The sequence below is a fragment of the Elaeis guineensis genome, chromosome 14 (genome assembly GCF_000442705.2).
Source record: "Elaeis guineensis isolate ETL-2024a chromosome 14, EG11, whole genome shotgun sequence".
NCBI lineage: Eukaryota > Viridiplantae > Streptophyta > Magnoliopsida > Arecales > Arecaceae > Elaeis > Elaeis guineensis.
The window spans coordinates 31974945-31996286 of NC_026006.2; the positions used below are offsets into that span (position 1 = coordinate 31974945).

The 21342-nt window shown below is 36.4% G+C and overlaps 1 pseudogene; it reads left to right on the forward strand.

Annotated features, from left to right (window-relative positions):
* Positions 1-8845, forward strand: part of LOC140853839 (putative disease resistance protein RGA3) — a 46878-nt pseudogene extending 38033 nt beyond the window's left edge.
* Positions 8846-21342: the final 12497 nt, after the last annotated feature.

Genomic DNA, 21342 nt, shown 5'->3' on the forward strand with positions numbered 1-21342 from the left:
GCACGTGATGGCCGGCGACGAGCATTGCCGATTTTCGATCAGGAAAGAGACCCCTGTTTTGGGCCATTTTTCCTTGGATTTTTCTAGCATCGGCGATCGCAATCGACCGCCGGCCATGCTCCTCCATAATCGAGGGAGCAGCCTCCCTCTGCCGTCGGCCTCCATCATGGCGGCCGCGGCCTGAAGGGCCCGACAAAAGGAGGGGACGCCGGTCCCCTGTTCCGACGTGGAAAGAGCCGAGAAGAAGAAGAAGAAGAAAAAGAAGAAAAAAGAAAAAAAAAAAAGAAGAAAAAAAAGAAGGAGAGAGAAACTCTCTCTGCTCTCTCTCTCTCTTTTAGATTTTTAGGATTTATGGAATTAATTAAAAATAATAATAATAATAATAATAATAATAATAATAAAATAAATAAATTTAATTAGGGTGTCCATGGATTAGTCCGAAAATCCTGGATGCTGTCGTCAAATTGATCCTTATGGGGACATTAGATTTTAACAATTTTAGTAATTTTTAATTCGATAAAATTTTGATTAAAAATATGATATTTGACGTATCAGGTTCAGAGAAGGATTTTCGAGATTCTTAGAATTTCTAGTTTGAATTTTCTTTTGAGGTAAGTAGTGTTTACTTTTATTGAATTTATCTAGTAAATTATAAAATTTTGAATTAAATAAATTTATGCATGCTTGTGATTGAAATTATTTATTGAAATAATTGTTGAAATTATTTATGATTAAAGTTAAATGTAGAAAATTATTTATGATTGAAGTTATTTGTTGAATAATTATTATGATGATATATGATCTCAAAGAATGATATGATTGATTTGACTCGAATATCATTTATTTATATTATTTTTGAAAATAATATATGAATTGGAAGACAATATAAAATTGACAACCTGACTGTGTTGAGGACCCCGCCAATGGGGACATATACGTTGGCAATTGACTGTCCTGAGGGTTTATGTCACCAGCAAGACCAGCGACAAATCGCCAGAGAGACCAGCGATAAACTGTCAGCGAGACCAGCGGTTCCAAAGGACTTGGCTGCCAGATGATTTGCAGCCCACCGCAAGCAGATACGTGGTATTATGACCCTACCACAGGGATAATGTGGTCATAGTCATGGTTGGTAAGAAGAACTTACGAAATTGACGAATTTAAGATGATAAGCATAATTTGAAATTATGATGAATTGAATTTTATATATGATTGATAGTATGATTATGATTTCATGAAATTACATATTGATTTTGTTATTATCAGTAAATCGATATGTATAGTATTATTTGCCTGACTTATTCAGTTAAAGGTACATACTGCTTACTGGACTGTTTAGCTCATGATGAGTTTTATGTTTTTCTTATAGATCCAGAAAAATTAGCGTGATGCGGGATTTCAGTTGGGAGAGCGATTAGAGATGGAGTTAGCTCATTGATTTAAGATTTTCTCAGAATTGATTCAAGACTTTTAGTTTTTTTTTAGTGTTGACTTTGTCAGACAGTTATTTTCTTTTGAACACTGAGTTTTGATTTGTTATTTGAACTAAGGTTTGATTATTAAATATTGAAAAAATTATTTAACTTTGTGTGAAGATACCATGATGAGATGCCTTGCATGCTTATGAAAAAAGTATTCTATGAGTATGCGGTGGTTGCCATGACCCTCGATTCAAATCTTGGGTCGGGGGCGTGACAATTAATATGGTATCAGAGCATAAGTAGATAGATAGAGACATGTAGAATAGAGTGAGCGAGTGATGGGTAGACATTAAAAAATTGAAAGGTTAGTTATGATGATTATGATTTGACTTGTCACAAGTAAGTTATAACCTTATTAAGGATAAGTTATTATCTCAAATCTATCATAGGTCAATATGCCTCCACGACGAGCGAAGAATACTCAAGAAGCGGTAAGAGGAACATCAAATCCACTTGGCGATAATACTCCCCAATTAAACAGCGGTACAACTCAGCAGGAGGAAATCCTTGATCCTACCGAAAATACTCTGACAGTACAAGAGGAGCTGAACATGACTCAACTAATGCAAACTCTGATCGGAGTAGTTCAAACACAGCAACAGTTACTTCAACAACAACATGCACAGCCACGTCAGCATTTTCCACCGACACCTAGACATGGAGAACATCCGATGCAGAGAAACAATATCGTCGAATTTAAGAAGCTAGCTCCTCCAGCCTTCAAAGGGACCATCAAGCCACTGGAAGCAGATAACTAGATTATGAAAATGGAGAAGGCCTTCACTGTGCAAGAATGTCATAATGAAGAGAAGATCCGCTATACAGCATATCTGTTACAAGGCGAGGCTTACAACTGGTGGCGTATACTGGAATAAAAATATGAGCACGATAGGATACCACTCACTTGGGAGAGATTTCAAGATGAGTTCTTTGACAAGTATTTCCCCTGAAGTGTCAGAATACAGAAAGAGCAGGAGTTCATTCACTTGAAATAGGGGAACAGATCCGTTGCAGAATATGAAGCTAAATTCACGGAGTTAGCCAAGTTTGTTCCAAGATTAGTTGAGATTGAGTAAGACAGAGTACACAAATTTGAAATGGGACTGAAGACAGAAATCAGAAAATAAGTTGTACCCTATGAGCTAACTACCTATGCCTCAGTTGTGAATAAAGCTCTAATAATTGAGAGAGAAGTTAATGAAGCTCATGCGGAGCGAGAACGGAATCAGAAGAAGAGAAATAGGTTTAGTGGAACTCAAGGACGAAATCAGAACAATAAGGGTCCAGCAAAGAAGCCAGCAATTGATAAGAATCGTGAGAATGAGGCAGCTAGATGTTCGAGATACGACCGAAGAGAGCATGAGTCTACTAATTGCCCATGGAATATTGGTTCGTGTTTTAGATGTGGACAGAAAGGACACAAGATTGCAGATTGCCCCCAGATGGATGAAAATAGATCAACACAAACAAAGGATGGAGGTCAAAGGTCGAAAACTCAAGGAAGAATCTATGCACTCACACAACAGGATGCTCAGGCCTCCAATACTGTAGTGACAGGTACCATTCCTGTATCTGGTATTCATACTTCAGTTTTGTTTGATTCTGGTGCTACACACTCCTTTATATCCACCACTTTTATTAGACAACATGATATAGGTTGTGAACCCATGAAAACCAAATTATATGTTGAGACACTAGTAGGTGGTATTTTGAGTATCGAAAGTGTGTGCAAGTCATGTAGTATCAAAATAGGAGAAAGAGAATTACCGACAGATTTGGTGGTCCTGGATATGCATGATTTCGATGTCATTCTAGGAATGGATTGGCTGGCTACTTATCATGCCTCTGTGGATTGTCATGGAAAGAGAGTGAACTTTCACATATCAGGAGAATTAACTTTTAGTTTTGATGGAAGTACAGGAACCACCCCTCCATGTATTATTTCATTTGTGCAAGCTAGACAGATGATAAGAAAGGGATGTAGAGGTTACCTAGTATCAATAAAGAATAAAGAACATGATGAATTGAAGTTACAGAATATTCCTATCGTAAATAAATTTTCGGATGTATTCATTGATGATTTAGTCGGACTACCACCAGATAGAGAAATTGAATTTATCATTGAGTTGGCACCCAATGCCAGTCCGATTTCTAAAGCTCCTTACAGAATGGCCCCTATGGAGTTAAAGGAGTTAAAAGATCAATTACAAGATTTATTGGATAAAGGTTTTATAAGGCCTAGTGTATCTCCTTGGGGAGCTCCAGTCTTATTTGTGAAGAAGAAAGATGGTAGTATAAGACTTTGTATCGACTATAGAGAGTTGAATAGGAGTACTATCAGAAATAAGTATCCTCTACCTCGAATCGATGATTTGTTTGATCAGTTGCAAGGTGCACAAGTCTTTTCTAAAATTGATCTTCGTTTAGGGTATCATCAGCTAAAAATTAAAACAGAGGACATACCAAAGACTGCATTTAGAACTCATTATGGACATTATGAATTTCTAGTGATGCCTTTTGGGTTAACCAATGCTCCAGTAGCCTTTATGGATTTAATGAACAGAATATTCAGATCCTATCTTGATAAGTTTGTTGTCATATTTATTGACGATATCTTGATATATTCAAGAAGCAAATTGGAGCATGAAGAACATTTACGGTGTGTACTACAAATATTGAGAAAAGAAAAGCTTTATGCCAAATTTAAGAAGTGTGAATTTTGGTTGGAGAAAATAGTTTTTTTAGGACACATCGTATCTAAAGATGGAATCTCTGTAGATCCAGCAAAAGTGGAAGCTGTGATGCAGTGGAACAGATCTGCAAATATCTCTAAGATTCGAAGCTTTCTGGGAATGGCAGAATATTATAGATGATTGTAGAAGGATTCTCTCGCATAGCTGCACCCTTGACTCGTCTTACTCAAAAAGAGGTTAAATTCGAGTGGACTGAAGATTGTGAACAGAGTTTCCAAGAATTAAAACAATGATTAGTTTCAGTCCCTATCCTTACTATACCAACAGGAGATGAAGGTTTCACAATATATAGTGATGCATCTAAAAAGAGACTCGACTGTGTATTGATGCAACATGGTAAGATAGTGGCCTATGCCTCAAGACAATTGAAACCATATGAACAGAATTATCTGACACATGATTTGAAATTAGCTGTAGTGATTTTTGCCCTAAAAATTTGGAGACATCACTTATACGGTGCGCAGTGTGAAGTGTTTACTGATCATAAGAGTTTGAAGTATATTTTTATACAGAAAGAATTAAACATGAGACAGAGAAGGTGGTTAGAACTATTAAAGGATTATGATTTAATAATCCATTATCATCCGGAAAAAGCTAATGTTATTGCTGATGCCCTTAGTAGAAAATCTATGGAAAATTTGGTAGTTTTAATTACACATCAAAGCTAATTATTGAAGGATATAAGAAAATTAGAATTAGACATCCGAATATATGACTCAACAGTACGGTTAGCCAATATGAGGGTTCAGCCAACACTCATTGAAAGAATTTCAGTTGCCCAGAATGATGATCCACAACTAATGAAAATAAGAAATTCAGTGGAAGCTGGTGTTCAATCTGAATTCAAGATACATGAAGACGGTTCGTTGAGGTTCGAAAATAGGATTTACATACCCAATGATTCAGCACTCAAGCATGAAATACTTCAGGAGGCACATCAAACTGGTTATACAGTTCATCCGGGAGGTACTAAGATGTATAGAGACTTAAAGAAAATGTACTGGTAGAATAATATGAAGAGAGAGATCGCTCAATTCGTGGTCCAATGTTTGGTGTGTCAACAAGTTAAAGCTGAACATCAGAGACCTGCGGGACTACTTCAACCTCTTGATATTCTAGTATAGAAATGGGAACATATCACTATGGATTTTGTAACTGGACTACCGAAGACTTTCAGTAAAAATGATGCAGCCTGGGTGATTGTGGATCGATTGACAAAGTCTGCACACTTTCTACCAATTAGAGTTGGATTTACTTTGGAAAGACTAGCAAAGTTATATATGAAAGAAGTTGTAAGGCTACATGGAATTTCAGTGACCATCGTATCGGATCGGGACACCAGATTTGTATCACAGTTTTGGAAGAGCTTACACAAGGCATTAGGAACAAAATTGAACTTCAGTACAACTTTTCATCCACAGACTGATGGTCAGTCAGAGAGAACTATTCAGATCTTAGAAGATATGTTGAGAACCTGTATTTTGGATATGAAAAGTTCATGGGATGAGCATCTACCTTTGATTGAGTTTGCTTACAATAACAGTTATCAGGCTAGCATTGGTATGGCACCTTATGAAGCTTTATATGGTAGAAGATGTCGATCACCGATTCACTGGGATGATGTTGGTGAGCGAAGAATATTGGGTCCCGAACTTGTTCAACAAGCAGTCAAGAAGATTCAATTAATTAAAGAATGACTTCGGGCAGCACAAAGCAGACAGAAAAGTTATGCAGACAACAGGAGACGAAAATTAGAATTTCAAGTTGGAGACCATGTATTTCTCAAAGTATCTCCTTCAAAAGAAATCTCAAGATTTGGCATTCGTGGTAAATTGAATCTCAGATATGTGGGTCCGTTTGAGATTTTGGAAAGAATTGGTGAGGTGGCTTATCGACTTGCCTTACCCCCTTCACTTGCAGGAGTACATAATATTTTTCATGTTTCTATGTTAAAGAAATATTTATCAGACCCAAGTCACATCATGGAACTTGAACCAGTACAAGCCAGAAAAGATCTATCATATGAAGAATATCCGATACGGATCGTGGACCATAAAGAACAGGTGCTGAGATGTCGCAACATTCCTTATGTCAAGGTACAGTGGAGTCGACATTCAGAAAGAGAAGCTACTTGGGAGCTAGTGGAAGAAATGAAGCAAAAATATCCCCAGCTCTTCGAGACTACAGGTATGAAAAATTTTGAGGACGAAATTTTTTTTTAGAGGTGAAGAATGTCATAGCCCAAGCCCATGATGCCAAGACCCAAGCCCATAAAAAAAAAAAAATAGAGAGGAAAATCGGGAAGAAGACTCCCGATAGGAGTCTTCTTCTCCGACGAGACCCAAGCAAATTGGGAGTCCTAGGACCTCTCAAAGTCCTAGGACCCTCTATAAGAAGACCTCCCCTCCCTAGAAACCGAACATCGACCTCCTCCCTCTCTCTTTCTCCCTATTTTTCTCGATCGGAGCCGCGGACACCGTTCGGTTTCTCACCATGATTGCTCGCCGGTGGGGTCACCGAAGGCTGAGGTAAGTCTTCCTCCCCTTCCTCTCTTCCTTCCCTTTCCTCCCATACCATTGCACGTGACGACCGACGACGAGCGTTGCCGATTTTCGATCGGGAAAGAGACCCCTATTTTGGGCCATTTTTCCTTGGATTTTTCCGACGCCGGCGATCGCAATCGACTGTCGGCCATGCTCCTCTGTAACCGGAGGAGCAGCCTCCCTCTGTCGCCGGCCTCCGTCGCGGCGACCGCGTCCTGAAGGGCCTGGCAAAAGGAGGGGACGTCGGTCCCCTGTTCCGGCGTGGAAAGTGCCGAGAAGAAGAAGAAGAAGAAAAAGAAGAAAAAAAAAAAGAAGAAAAAAAAAGAAGGAGAGAGAAACTCTCTCTGCTCTCTCTCTCTCTCTCTCTCTTTTAGATTTTTAGGATTTATGGAATTAATTAAAATAATAATAATAATAATAATAAAATAATAATAAATAAATATAATTAGGGTGTCCATGGATTAGTCCGAAAATCCTGGATGTTGTCGTCAAATTGATCCTTATGGGGACATTAGATTTTAATAATTTTAGTTATTTTTAATTCGATGAAATTTTGATTAAAAATATGATATTTGATGTATCAGGTTCAGAGAAGGATTTTCAAGATTCCTAGAATTTCTAGTTTGGATTTTCTTTTGAGGTAAGTAGTATTTACTTTTATTAAATTTATCTGATAAATTATAAAATTTTGAATTAAATAAGTTTATGCATGCTTGTGATTGAAATTATTTATTGAAATAATTATTGAAATTATTTATGATTAAAGTTAAATGTAGAAAATTATTTATGATTGAAGTTATTTGTTGAACAATTATTATGATGATATATGATCTCAAAGAATGATATGATTGATTTGACTCGAATATCATTTATTTATATTATTTTTGAAAATAATATATGAATTGGAAGACAATATGAAATTGACAACCTGACTGTGTTGAGGATCCCGCCAATGGGGGCATATACGTTGGCAATTGACTGTCCTGAGGGTTTATGTCACCAGCGAGACCAGCGACATGTCGCCAGAGAGACCAACGACAAACCGCCAGCGAGACCAGCAGTTCCAAAGGACTTGGCTGCCAGATGATTTGCAGCCCACCGCAAGCAGATACGCGGTATTATGACCCTGCCATAGGGATAATGTGGTCATAGTCATAGTTGGTAAGAAGAACTTAAGAAATTGATGAATTTAAGATGATAAGCATAATTTAAAATTATGATGAATTGAATTTTATATATGATTGATAGTATGATTATGATTTCATGAAATTACATATTGATTTTGTTATTATCAGTAAATCGATATGTATAGTATTATTTGCCTGACTTATTCAGTTAAAGGTACACACTGCTTACTGGGCTATTTAGCTCATGATGAGTTTTATGTTTTTCTTACAGATCCAGAAAATTAGCATGATGCGGGATTTCGGTTGGGAGAGCGATTAGAGATGGAGTTAGCTCATTGATTTAGGATTTTCTCAGAATTGATTCAAGACTTTTAGTTTTTTTTTAGTGTTGACTTTGTCAGACAGTTATTTTCTTTTGAACACTGAGTTTTGATTTGTTATTTGAACTAAGGTTTGATTATTAAATATTGAAAAATTTATTTAACTTTGTGTGAAGATATCATGATGAGATGCCTTGCATGCTTATGGAAAAAGTATTCTATGAGTATGTGGTGGTTGCCATGACCCTCGATTCAAATCTCGGGTCGGGGGCGTGTCAACGACAATAACCATGATGACTGCAATGATGATGATGAAAATGATGGCAACGATGATGATGGTGATGATGATCACAACAGTGATGACAACGATGGTGGTGATGATGATCACAATAGTGATGACAACAACTACCAATCATTCCGAAAGTGCTCGCTGATGGAATGAGCGTCTACTACCGATCATTCATTCCAAAAGTGCTCGCTCACCGAATGAGCTCCCTTAAAAGTTGGTCTGTGCGCACAAAGCCCAGGCCTAGAGCTCCTGGTTCCTCTACAATGTCTATGTTGGGAATTAGCATGGTTAAAGTATTTGCTGGGGAAACAGGAGTATTACCCCTTTTCTGAATTTAACCAAAGCACTGGGCTGTCCACACAACTCCTCCAGTCTGTTGCATTTCATGGTCATCTAAATGCATCAAAGTTAAAACTTCGTCGCGATAGATGAGAAAAGTGCTGATGTTTCTGTTTGTCGTCTTATATAACTGTGCATTGATAACTTGGTGAGTTCATAGATATGGTATGGGTTCCTCTTAAGAGTTGGTTTTTTTTCTTTTGTCTTTTTTTCTTTTGTGTGTGTGTGGGGGGGTGTCAATTTTAAGCTTATGTGGCCCTGTTTTAGGTTTTCATAAGAGTGTCTTGTTGTTTATGAAGTCTCTTGAATAAAGCCAGTTAACAAGCGAAACATTGCAAGTTTTGAATAATGCCATGCAAACAAACCCCAGCCCATAGAATCATGTGATCCATTTTAATTGCTCCTAGCCTTCCTCCCATGCGACGCAATTATTATTTTTTCTTAATATGTGCGTAAAAATCATTATTGAATCGCTTATGGTAGAAAAAGATAATTTTACCCCTGCATTATGCAATTTATTTGACATGTTACTAGTGGAACCTCAACCCCCTAATGCAATTACATGAAAATATAAAATTTATATGCAATTTTCATGCATAAAGGCTTAATTTAGCCTTTGCTTGCTTCACCTGCCCCATGGGAGACAGTTGATGTGATACTTATGAAGCAGACCTCCAGGATCCTAGTCTAAGTGAGTACTAGCCTAGCTTCTGGCTAGGACGGTAGCTGGAGGTGGCTAATCCTTTCCTCAACTGTGCCCTCAGTGCTTCCCTACCTGGTTTGTGATATTTCCCATTTGCATTGGAGTTTTTCAATATTTTTCTCTTTTTCTAAATAAAATCAGTGGCAGCTCTATGTCAAATCCACTATTGTTGACCCCCATCCATAATTTAGATAAATTAAAATAGTAACTATTGCTGCAGATTTTCAACTTGGATCGGATTGACTGGAGTCAAATGGCGATGGTAAGATGGCGGCAGTCGAATCTGTAAAAGGAATACTTAGCTGGAGTTGGCTCCGATGGGAAGCCTCCGATGCTCAAATCAAAAACTTACCAACAAATGGGAAGGAGTAAGAGAGAGAGAGAGAGAATGATTGCCTACCTTGGGGGTCCCCTGATTACCTCTATTTATAGATTTAGGCAAGAGCCATAAGAGGAAAGAAGTTGTGGGAGGCCATCTCGACTTTTTCAGATGCATCATTCCAAGATTTCTGACCTAATTTTTGGGATTTGATAGTTGTAGTGGCCTCATTCGGCCTACGACTATCTGCTCTTAGTAATTGTGTGATTTGAAGGGAGTGTGCGGGTGCTTTGGGTCAACCTTTTCAAATATGGTGATCAAAGTAGAGGTTGGTCGAAGCAGAGATCGATGGCTGATGCATTATAGAGATAGAGGTCGATGGCCGACCCTTGGGTCGATTACAATCGAGGCTTTCCAATGTCTTCAATTTAGGCACCAGAGATTTTCTACCCATAACACATGCCCTCCTACTCCCAAGTCTAAGTCAGAATTGATCGGATGAAAGGAGCATAACAGATCAAATTCACCAAGGACATGCATCAACAGCTGGTCCTTTGATCAAAGCGATGCGTCCGTGTCATTTAGGTAAGTAGAAGCATCACATCGTTATGATTAACCAAGAGCCGTCATTGAGGAGGTATCAGATTTAAAGTGCCCTGCGCACTGTTTGAGACGTATGCATTAATATGCCTTATAGGAATATGATTTCGCCCCATCTAGCGGTGCCATGTGGTGGCTATCTGACGGTCGTAGGTGGACCATTGTGGGATTAGGGCCATCCAAAGTTTTTATAAATAAGGGCTTCATTTTCTTTCTTTGTTCCTTTCTTTTTCATTGCTTCCTTCTTCCCTATGATGGTGGTGCTCCTCCGAAAAATACTAGAACCCCATTAGTAATCTCTGGCTACCCCTTTGATTGAGCAATTTTTAGCTAAGTAGGTTGGCCTTTCGAGCTTATCCCAAACCTCCTTCTAATTGGTTCCTGCTTCCGCTTCATGCATCTGCTTGTTGGTCTTTCCATTTCCACCTTTTTGCCTCACTTCCTTTTTTGGGTTGGTTCTTTGTCCTTTAAACTTAGGATGGGTGGATCGAGGAACACAACCGGGGGTTGGTCCCCCAGTCCTTCTTCTTTGGGGGGTAACCTCAGGGAGTCAGATGCCAGATATAGGACTGAGGAGTCTTTTGGGCCCGAACTGTACCATTCAATACTAGATTCGGACAACCTAAGCTTGCTTCGAGCCCAATTTGGTATTCCCTCTGATTTGAGTTGGAACTCTTGGGACTGAGAAATTGGGTTTGCAACCTTCCCCTGGTCGGCTTGCTATGTATAAGGAGTTGTTCAGGGCTGGTCTTACGCTTCCCCTTCACTCCTGTATTATCTAGCTCTTCAAATTTTTTGATATGGCTCTGAGTTCGATCATTCTGAACTCTTGGTATTTCATGTTCAGCTTCTTGGTTACTTGCTTTTTAGTTGAAATTCAGCCATCCATCCCCCTTTTTCGAGCCTTCTTTACCTTCAAGAGGTAGCCTTATGCCAATGACTGGGGGCATGTTTCCCCCCAAAAGGGGATTTCTCCTTTGATCTAAGGTGCTTCTTCTATTCATGGTTACAAGAAGTGCTTTCTTTTTGTTTCTTCTTCTTTTGTTTAGGATTAAGGACTTGCTCGCTGGGGCCGACCTAGGGAGTCTGCCCTCCAGACTCCTACACTAGGGGATATGGACACTCAATGCTTCAATGTCTTGTATGGGTACAAGATTCCACCATTATCATAGCCGCTATTGGAGCAGACTCTCTACAATGTCAGTCTCAGCCCAACTAATCCTTGAGATGAGTATCGGTTCGACTGATCTATTTCTCTCTCTGATCTTCCTCTCTTTCTTCCCTTCTATTTTTTTTTTAATTTGGCTTCATTTTGATGTAAAAATGAGGCCCGAGGATCTTGAAGAATTGAAAAAGTTGAATCTAAGGAAGAGGAAAGCCTCAACTTTGACCTCCGACAAGACCGGCCAGAAGAAGTGTCGGGTCACTATTGTTTAGACGAAGCAGCCTACCAAGGGGGGCCTATCTAACTCTGTCAGGGTAGTGGTAGCTTCTCCGGGCCAAGTTCGGGTGCTAGGGGCTCCCTCATTAGCTTCAGCATATAAAGCCATTTAACAATGTAATTTCAATAAGGTGAGGATTGACAACCTTTATAAATTTTGTAATTACAAGATCCTCGTACAATCAAGCTTATTTTAGATTTCTAAAAAAAATTAACAATCAAAAAGCCATGATATAAAATATTAAGAAAGTATGCAAATAAGTAATATATTTAAAACATTTAACTCACATAATAAGATCATTACACATATTGATGAATCATCAAAATTAATCAATAATTAATGATGGTATGATATGAAGAAGGTTTAGCTTTTACCAAACATCATTATCCATTTTCTCAAATCTAAGCCATCCATCCATAAGAATTAGCTCCTTTTATTTAATTGGATGCTTGGTCAACCTGCAAAAATTATTTTCAAACTTTTGATACCCAAACCATCTTGGATCCATGGAGGTTAGAGAATATGATTTCTTTTGAAATTCAAATTTGTTTAACTAATATGTGGTCAATTCTTTTAAAATTACATTCAAAAATTTTATGATCAATTTGGTTATATTTAAAATATTTAATGGAATGATTATCAAATAAAGCTTTTAAAAATATATTTTTGATAATTTTTTATTTTTTTCAAAGAGTTTAAACTAATTTCAGCTTTGTGAAAAATAGATTTTTGACTTTTCATTATTGTAAATTTTTCAGTAATGGGCTTTAAAATTTCAATCTCTTTTCTTAGTTTAGTATTTTCTTCCAAAAGAGATTTCTTTTCTTTCAATAATTTTTTGGATTCTTTTTTCAACTCTTTATTTTCTTCAACCAAAAAATTTTCAAATTCTAAAAGCATATCTTTTTGTTTAGCTAAAGTATTCTTTTTATTTAAGATATCTTCTTTTTCTATTGATAATTTACTCTTTTCATTATCTAAAAGAAGATTGGATCTTTTAAGTTTTTTATTTTTTAGTCTTAACTTTCTAAACTCATCCATTAAACCATGAAGGCATCAAATAATTCATCAAATATAAAATCATTAGCTTGAATTGAGCCTACCACTTCATTATGAGCCATCAAACATATGTTTGTCTCTTCTTCACTTAAGGATGACTTTTCTTCTGAATTTAAGCTCTCACTACTACTCCAATTAGCCAACATAGCTTTCCTTCTTAATTTTTTTGAGCTCTTTTTCAATAGGGGGTACTCCTTTCTATTTTTTTCATATTGACTCTTTTCTTCTTTTCCTCTTATTGGTTCAAAATTTTTCATGAATCTCATGAACCTTTTTGTAATCACTGCCATTTCTTCGTCATCTTCTGAATCCTCGGTAGAGTCACTTAAACTTTTTTCAATGGCTGATGATTTGAATGCTATAGTCTGTTGGGTTCTAGTGGTATGACGAAAGGGCTAGGTATTTAAAATTTTTATTCAAAATACCTGACGCACTGAAATCCTAATGCCTAAGAATCCTTGACTATAATAATCAAAGCATAATTAAATTAAACTTGGATAAGAAGAATACCTGTAGCGCCAATCCTAATTTCATGAGATATCCAAATGTCCGCCCTTCAATGGTGATCCACACAAAAATTGGATCAAAGATAGTGCTTCTGCTTTATTTTGCTTCAAGAGTTCTAGCCCCTAGAACTCGACTAGCCACCAGTCGATCAGATTTTTTCAAGAATCTAACTTGATCCTCTTAGAAACTCCTCTAGATTTCTGAATTTTCTTCTTTAGGACCTTCCCCACTCTTATCTGGACATGATTAGGCTATGTCTTAAGTGCCAAAGCCTTGTCCTAAAACTAAGAGGGGATGTAAGAAAGAAAGGAGAGCAACTGAGAGAAAAATAGAAAGCAAATTGAATGTCTAGAACATCCGACATGCCACCTATTTATAGGTGTCAGAGGGATGTCAAAAAAGAAGACACACTCCATTTCAAATACCCTATCTAATCTATATATCAAGAATTTAAGAGTCTTCAAACAGAAGGACTCTTCAGCCTTGATACATCGATTTGAATTCTCACCCACATGCAAGTTTGAGGAGGGATGCTTTCACATCCCATCAAAATTCAAAAAAATCCAGAACTTACCACATGGCAAGAGGATTAAATTTTGATTTCAAAACATTAGATAAAAAAAGAGGAGATGCCTCCTTTAGATTTAAATTCACATCTGTCCACCCTCTTTTCTTATCACCATGCGTGCACGCGCAAGGGGTTTCCTTTGGCATCCATTTGACCATGAGATATATCTAGAAAAATTCTAGATAATTATTGTTATAAAAGTGAATCAAATGAGGAATGAAATCTAAAAGGGCACATTCCATTTAAATCCAATTTGATTAGTAGAAGGACTCTCTAACATGAGGAGACGTGCGAGTCCTTCCTCTGTTGCACGCGTGCATTCCCAATAAAAGAGTGTCAAAGTATTGGTTAATTCATCTGATAAATTTTTAGAATTATCTCATTGAATCAGCATTTAAATTTGATCCTTATCAAGGAAAAATATCAAATAAATATGGCACCTAAGATTCCTTAAAGTAGAAGGATTCTTCACATCTATTCACGCATCCAAAAACTTCTCATGCACGCAGCTTGGTTCTAGAAGAGTTTCCATGCCCATTTAAAAGGTTTTTTCATACTTTAAATAGTGTGCAAGAGAGTTTAAGATTTGACCTCATTGTCATATGAATCAGAGATCCAAAATAGAAGGTCTGTTGGTCTTTCTGCATGCCAAAATGAATGAGCACGTGCACCCTTCAATTTTGCACCAAGAGTCCTTTACAACTTGGACTCTTAGTTTTTGGCATTAAGAGGACTTTAGATGTCCCACTTTAGGCTGCCTCTAGGTATTGGAACATATGTCCCAAAGTCAATCATTAGACAATTGTGCTCATCTTGTAAATTGTATATAAATTTTTATTAATAAAAATTATTTGATATTTTTATTATAAATTGACCATCTTTGAACTCCTGTGTTGCAATGAAGTTCTTAGAACTATTATTAATCGATAAAAGAAGATTTATCATTAAGTTCTTAAAAATATTCACGATCAAACGATACGCTATTACTAGGACGATAGCGATATCAAGTGTAGGTCGTTGTGTGCCATATGAGTTGGTTATCCTCTTAACTAAAGAATGTGGAGATATTGTTATGATATGCAGATGAAATATAGGAGTACATTCGCATCAAATATGACCATGTGCCGAGCACTCTGCTATCAAGAGTAGCTCATGAAGGGTATGGATATAAGTATCCCTCCGACCTAAGATGACCATGGTGACTTGTAAGCAACTCACTATACTTTAGTATCAGACTATTTGAGTTTCTAACTTAGCGATAGAAGAATACTGGGTGCAGTCAAGTACTTATCAAGTCGGTGTATGAGTCAAGATGGAATTGACCCCTTTGAATTGGTAGGAGATATGCATCAATGTATTCCAATTCAGCAAAATCTTGGCTAGGATAATCCATGAGATAGATTTGAAAGGTTGAAATACAATATGATCGACTTAATTAGGGTTGATAGTTAAACTCTAGGTCACCTTGAGTATTTGGGTCAAAGAGATGAATTATACGATAACCATACGCCAGTAGGTTTTACAAAGTTGCTTTGCAATACTTCAACCTATTCGGTCATCGGGTCATCATTGCTAAATGGTTATATCAATTGGTATAGAAAGTTGTTCCTATACTACCGACTTAGATTTGAACCTATGGGGTAACATGTATTAGAAGACTTGATCAGATCTGATGGTTGAAAGAGTCTAATTGAATTGTGACTCTAATGAAGAGTCATACTTGGATTAGGACTTTGTGGGAGAGTCCCACTGAGACTGAAACTCTACTATTTATAAAGAATTAATTAGTAATTAAATTATTAATTAACTTAATTTGATTGAATAAAGAGCTTTGGACCAAGTCTAACTGAATTAGATTTAGTTTTACTCAGATTGAGATTGATATGATCAAATCCGATTATAAGAAAAATTTGATCCTGATTTGATCAAGATTTGGACTCAGTTAATTTCTAATTGGATTAGAAATTTGATAAGATATTTAGGTTTCTAATTGGATTAGGTTCATTTCTACCAGTGGTTTCAATCCAAATTTGATTTAGATTAGAACTGAATTAGAAATGAAGAGTCCAAGTTAGACTAGGACTCTATCCTTATCTTTTGTGTCACATTTGGATTTATGCCAATTTCTCCATGTCTAATTGGATTTGGATTGTAATTTTTGGCATCATGAGAGAGAATCCAATAAGGGTGGGCAGCAATAACTGATGAGTCATAATATTATCTCTTTCCTAATTCGAATGCGATCCGAATTAGAGATAAGATGCAGACTAGGAAAGAGATTTTTCATATATAGTATATTATTGGCATCATATTATTTTTTTTCTTATTTTTATTAAGAAATTCTTTGGTGTGTAAGACTCAAGATTCCTTCTTTATATCCTAAGGATTTTTTTGAAATTTTTTGGGATGCCAAAAGGAGATTTTGGCATTGATTTATAGCACCCTTCCTTGGAAAGCTCTAATTTTTAGTCTATGAAAAGGGATCCCCTCTCTTGGACGTCCCATAATCAATTCTCTTGCTGATTTTTTATTTTCAGAGCCTCTTCTCCTACTCCTCTCTTCCTCCTCTAGAACTCTTATCACTTTGGAGTGTCCAAGGTACTTATAGAAGAAGGAAGAGATCAGCAGTCGAAGTTGTTCGCAGACTAGCTCTCTGAGCCTCTGATCTGCGTCAGTCTTCGTATAAATTTTTTTATAGAGGCCAAATGACTTCATGTGGCTGTGAGCAATCTGAAGAACACCCTCTCCAACTATCAAACTAGAAGTGATTAAGATCAAAATTTATTTGGTAACGATCTCTAACTTGTTTTGATTCCTATGATAGATCTACTAGTTAGATCTTGAATTTCAGCATCGATGAGATCGATGTAATTTTTATTTTTAGATCTAAAATATATATTTTTTATATCAAATATTTTGATATAGTAGTCTAAGATTAGATCTTATACATATGATTAAGATTAAATTATTTAATCTATTATTTTTACTGCATAAAATTTTAAAATTGTATGTACTGCACTACTACATATTTTTTCAACTGGTATCAAAGTCAGATTATTTTGATATGAATTAATATGAATTTAGATCTAATTTTTTATTATTTTTGATTTAGATTAGATCTAAATTAGTTTATTTTTAGATCTGATTATTATTTATTTAGATTAGATATTTTGAGTAGCAAAGTACTCAGATTGGATAATCACTAGGCCGTCCGATCATAGAAGCAAGTAGGGTTTCATGACCCTCTCCTCCCATTCAATGGAGTGCTCTTCATGATGTATAGGGTTGCCACTGTGAGATCCCATAAAGAAAAAAGTGAAAAGAGAAAACTTACTTTCTTATAAAATCCTAGATCTTGAAACCCTAGGTGTTGTTGTATGTGATACAAGTTGTGAAGATGGTTAGTTATATCTAATCTTGTTTAATCAAAATTATTTTGATTTAAAATTATAAAAGAAGTTAGATTTGATCTAAAAAATTTTATGATCTGATGTAAAAAGTTTACATGAAAAATTATTTTCAGAACTTTAACCAAGTTGATGTAAAACTTAATTGAGAATTAAGTATCAAGCTGATTAGATCTAGAATTGTGATTTAGATCTAATGATATTACATAAAACATGGGGCATGGGTTAGCTCAAATCAGGTCCTTCTCTTTAATTGGGTTAGACCTAAGATTAGAATCAAAGAATTGATTGATCATGTAGAGAAATTGATTAAATCTAACCAAATATTGAATTAGATTAATCAAGATTTCTCTGGTACAATAGTTATAGATGGTCAAGTCCATATCTTTGATTAGACCAAATGAATCTTGATTGTGGCTCAGTGGTTGAATCTGAATCATTAAGTTGGTCAAATCAAAATTAATTAACCAATTGGTATCTAAGGTAAGTTTGATATTTTGACCAATAATTTTTAATTGGGAGCAGCTTATCTGGCTATTTCGATGGTATCTAAGGCAAGCTTTGCAGATCTTCTCATTGATCTCACTTACCTGGCCAATTTGGTGAACTATATTTTAATTAGATTGTTAAGTGATTTGAGTTAGCCCATGTCATTAAGGTTGATCAGTATGACTGATCTAGGTGCCAGTTCAATCAGCATGACCTAACCCGATTCAGCGACTTGGTGAAGTCAGTGAGAGAATTATGATCTACTGATTGATTTTTTCTTTTCTTCTCTCTTCCCTAAATCGATTAAACTTTTTAAATTATTGGATTCCTAAAATGAGCTGATTATGGTGATAACTAGATCATAGCCTCCCATTAAGGTGAGTGATAGTGGGTCCATTATTTCTAATTGACATTGCAGGCACCATCCATCTAGTATTCTTTCTGAATGATGGAATTATTATTCATCATATGATGACTCTGTTGAACTATCTGATGATGGTTGGATTGATCGAGTCATCCTCGGATCTGATCACTCATTAGGTAGAATTATTGAGTAGGTTCATGTTAATGATTTGACCTAATCAAAACTTTCAGTGGAGGCCCATCGCCTACTGAAATAAAATTTGAGACTAAATTAAATACTAAAAGTTGTTTGGAGAAACAATTGGTTGAAAACCTACCCATAGGTGCATATGGGTTGACCAAGCCATCCTCGAGCCTATATGTAGTCTGTGTGGATTTTAGTACCCATTAAAAAATTAAGGTAATTTCTCGAATTAGAGGTAGAGACTACCAATTCGTATAAAATAGTGAGAGGACCTTTAAACTAAAGTCCAAATCTTTAGGATTAATAAATTCATATACTAATTAGGCTTTGTATTTTCCTTGTGTGTGAAGATATTGTCTCAAATATGTCACTCCAATCACTGTTGGATAGTGAGAAGCTTACCGGACTGAATGTCGATAATTGGTATCAAAAGTTAAAGATTGTCCTAGAGCATGAGCGGATCCTTTATGTGATAACGGATCCGGCACCTGAGGAACCTGCTCCTCATGCCTGAGGAGTGATCCGAGATACTTATTTGAAGTGGCTCAATGACCGCACCATGGTTTGTTGCATGATGTGGGCCTCCATGAGCGATAAATTCAGTCAGAAGTTTGAAGAAGCTCAGTCAAAGAAAATGCTTCAAGTGTTGAGAGATTCTTTTGGTACTCCTGATGATATTGAGTGGCATAAGACTAGTTGTATCATTTTTAATACCTGGATGAGGAAAGGTGTATCTGTTATCGATCATGTATTGTACATGATCGAGCATATTAAAAAATTAAGCAAACTCGACTTTCCTTTGCATGAACAGCTGGGAAAGAATGTGATCCAGAACTCTCTACCCAAGTCCTACCTGTCGTTCCTTAGTCATTTTAGAATGATGAAGCTTGTAGTCAACTACTACGGTCTATTGGACTTGCTATAGACTTTTGAGAGATCACCAGCTTCATAAGGAGACAGTGAATTTAGTGAGAGGATCTTCTCTAGGTAGTCGTCATCCATTTAAGAAAGAAAAAAAGAAGAAGAATAAGAAGGTGCCTGGTGCTGGGAGTCAGTCCCAGAAACCCAAGTTCAAGGCTGATCAAAGTCATGCAGAGTACTTCTTTTGCAAGAAGCAGGGTCACTAGAAGAGGAACTATTCTCAGTATATCGCTTTCCTTGACCCGAATAGATCAAAGAAGAAGAAGCAATCAGTTGCTAGACAAGGTACTTATGTGATAACACCTTGTAACTTCTTTCTTATAGATACAATGACCTGGGTATTAGATACTGGAAGCCCTATTCATATTTGCAATTCGTTGCAGGATCTTCAGGTCACTAAGAAATTTGGAGAAGATGAGAGATTCCTGAGTGTTAGAGATGGAAGATCAGTTCCAATTCTAGCTTTAAGAATCATCAAGCTTGTATTCTAGTCTCAATATATTGTTCTTAATGAGTATCATTACTATCCTAGTTTTCTTTTAAATGTTATTTCTTTAGGCCTTTTGGCCCATTTCAATTATGAAATATCAATAAACAAAAATTTTTATGATATCATTTTGAATGGTATTACAATTTTATATGGATAGTTGAACAATGATATCTATGTTGTATCTAAGCCTAATGTAATGTATATTTCAAATAAACATCCTAAAATAGATGATGTTACAGATGCCTACCTTTGATATTATAGGTTAGGTCATATCAACCAGAATAGGATGAACAGATTAGCTCAAGAAGAAATTTTTGATAAAGATAATTATGAATCATTACCTATCTGTGAGTCTTGTTTGCTTGAAAAGATGATCAAGTCATCTTTTACTAGAAAAAATGAATGAGCCGATGATGTGCTGGGTCTGATACATACTGATGTATGTGGACCCATGAGCACATATGCTAGAGGAGGGTACAGCTACTTCATTACATTCACAGATGACCTATCTAGGTATGGTATGTCTACTTGATGAAACACAAGTCCGAATCGTTTGAAATATTCAAACAATTCTGTAATGAAGTAGAGAAACAAACTGAAAAAAGTATTAAAACTCTTCGATCTGATCGAGGAGGTAAATACTTTTTCAATGAATTTCTGACATATCTAGGAGAGAATAGAATTCTCTCTCAATAGATCCCTCTAGGATACCATAGCATAATGGCGTCTCAAAAAAGAAGAATCGAACCTTGTTGGACATGGCTCGGTCTATGATAGGATTTCCAACTCTATCGATCTTCTTTTGGAAATATGTACTTGAAACAGCCTGTCTTATGCCCAATAATATTTCAAGCAAGTTAGTTAGTAAGACACCATATAAGATATGGTCAGGACGTAGGCCGAACCTCTCTTACTTTAGGGTCTGGGGGTGTCCGGCTTATGTTAAATGATTACAAACTGACAACCTCAGTCCTAGGTCCAATAAGTGTAATTTTGTAGGATACCCCAAAAAAATAAGAGGATATTACTTTTACCTGCCTACTGAACAAAAGATGTTTGTCAACAATAAGGCAGACTTTTTGAAAAAGAATTCCTTAATGAAGGAATAAGTGCCTCTAAAATCGAGCTTGACGAAGTTCGACAGGTAGAAGAACCGACACCAATGATTGAATTTGAATCAAATTTGATAAGATCAAACTTGGAGCCCAATGAACAAATATCCTTAAGATGATCCGATAGAGTACCGCATCAGTCAGATAGATATCTAGATTTCTTGGTCTGGGATGGGGATCCTGTCGAACTCGATTAGAACGATGAGGATTCGATCACCTACATGGATGCGATACAGAGATCTGACTCTAATAAATGGCTTGAAGCTAAGAGATCTGAAATGGAGTCCATGAAGGTCAATGATGTATGGACATTAGTTGACCCACTT